This window comes from Bison bison, unplaced genomic scaffold (assembly GCF_000754665.1).
Source record: "Bison bison bison isolate TAMUID 2011002044 unplaced genomic scaffold, Bison_UMD1.0 scf7180017838117, whole genome shotgun sequence".
Classification (NCBI taxonomy): Eukaryota; Metazoa; Chordata; class Mammalia; order Artiodactyla; family Bovidae; genus Bison; species Bison bison.
Genome location: NW_011474094.1, coordinates 16,168 through 18,141, shown reverse-complemented (window position 1 = coordinate 18,141; position 1,974 = coordinate 16,168). Strand labels below are relative to the sequence as shown.

Here is a 1,974-nt window from a genome sequence, read left to right as displayed (position 1 = left end):
CTGTGGTCCACAAGGCTTCTATCTCCATGGGATTCTCCAGGCAGGAATGCCGGAGTGGGTTGCCAGGCTCTCTTCCATGGGATCTTCCCAACCCAGGGATCGATCCTGAGCCTCTTATATCTCCTGTGATTAGTGCCCTCATACAAAAAAGAAGGGATACCAGAGCTTCCTCTGTCTCACCAGGAAGAGGGCCCTCACCAAGAACCAAATCTTCCAGCACCTTGATATTGTGCTGCCCTGTTTCTAGAACTATAAGAAATAAATATCTACTGTTAAAGTCACCAATCTGTGGCATTTTATTACAGCAGCACAAGCAGACTAAGATAGGAATTGGGAGCAAGAACTGGTGTCTCTTGTATCAAATATCGAAAAATGCAGAAACAGCTTTGAACTGGGTCATGGGTAGAGGGTGAAAGAGTTTTGAGGTACATGCTCGAAAAAGTCAAGATTGCCATGAAGATAACTTCGAAGGGCAACTCTGGTGAGGACTAAGGGAGAAAAAAGGAGAGCTGGAAAGAAAGTTTCCATCTTTTTAGAGAATACGTAAATAATCATGAACAGCATGTTGGTATAAATATGGATGATAAAGGCCATTCTTTTGGGGTCTCAGACAAAGTAAGGAACATATTGGCCAAGGGAGAGAAGACGATCCTTGTTATAAAGTGGCAAAGAACTTGACTGAATTGTGTTGATGTTCTAGTATTTTGTAGAAGGTAGAACTTGTGCATGATGAAATGGGATATTTAGCTAAGAAATCTGATGTCTTTGGGAAATATTTAAACAAAGTGTGAAAGGAACAGCATGGTTTCATCTGAATGCTTAAGGTAAAAAAGCAAGAAGAGAAAAATCAGTTGAAGAAGGAACTGTTTAACAAAAAGGAACCGGAAATTACGGATTTGTAAAATTCTCAGTCTATCCACATTGGAAAAAAAAAAATGAGAAAGGATGTTTAGACGTGAACACTAATGGGTGTGGTTGATCTACTATTTGATGAGGATATTAGTGTGGATGTGAACCAGAGACCTAATCAGCTCTCTGATCAGAAGCCGGGGTACAGATGTATACATTATGGATACATGAATATGAAGCCATGGATACTGTAATATACTAGTAGAAATGCCAGCTGTGACTAATGGGAACAAAGAAAACCAGAAGGATTGAAGGAAGATTGTGAATACGTGCATTCTTCCCATGAAGAAAAGAGAAGAATGATATAGGTGATACAAAGACATCAGGGCCGCCACCCCTACCGTAGGCCCAAATAGCAGAGCCAGTTCTTCATGGGTTTCAAAGGGTGGGGCCACCTCTCAGGTTTGGGGGGACAGGCATGCAGGATGCCGCCACCTAGTGTCTCAGGAGCAGCCACGACAGGGAGTCCTGTGAGTGGGACTGCAGCAGAGAGCCATGTGGGCGGGCAGTGCACTGTGATGCTGAAGAGGCAAGGCCATTTTGTGGAATTCTGGGGGTGATGGTGCCACTCCGGTGGCCCTGGAGTGCAGAGCATCAGTCCAAAGAGGAATATTCTCAAGCATTAGGAACTTACAGAATTGTTCTTGCTATGTTTTAGACTTACGTGTGGCCTGTCACCCCTTCCTCCTTTGCTATTTTCCCCTTTTCGAATGGGAATACCTATCCTATACCTGTCACACCACTGTATTTTGGAAGCATATAACTAGTCTGGTTTCACAGGTTCATAGTTGGAGAGCTCAGCCTCAGACTTTGAGTCTTATTTGATTAGGATGATAAGATTTTGAACTTTACAATATATGCTGAAGAGTTGATATTGGGACTATATAAGTTATTTTGGGTCTGTTCAGATGGAATGAATATATTTTGTATGTGAGAAAGACACACATTTTGTGAGTCCAGGGTTATAATGATATGGTCTAAATGATTGTGTCCCCACTCAATATATATATATATATATATATATAGAAACTCTACATCCCCCCAATATCATAGCATTAAGACATT

At 41.7% G+C, this 1,974-nt stretch overlaps 1 long non-coding RNA gene across 1 annotated transcript in view; it reads right to left on the bottom strand.

Moving 5' to 3' along the window:
* The window catches only part of LOC104983547, a 19,151-nt gene that overhangs the window by 15,901 nt on the left and 1,276 nt on the right, over nucleotides 1-1,974 (bottom strand). The window lies entirely within an intron of this gene.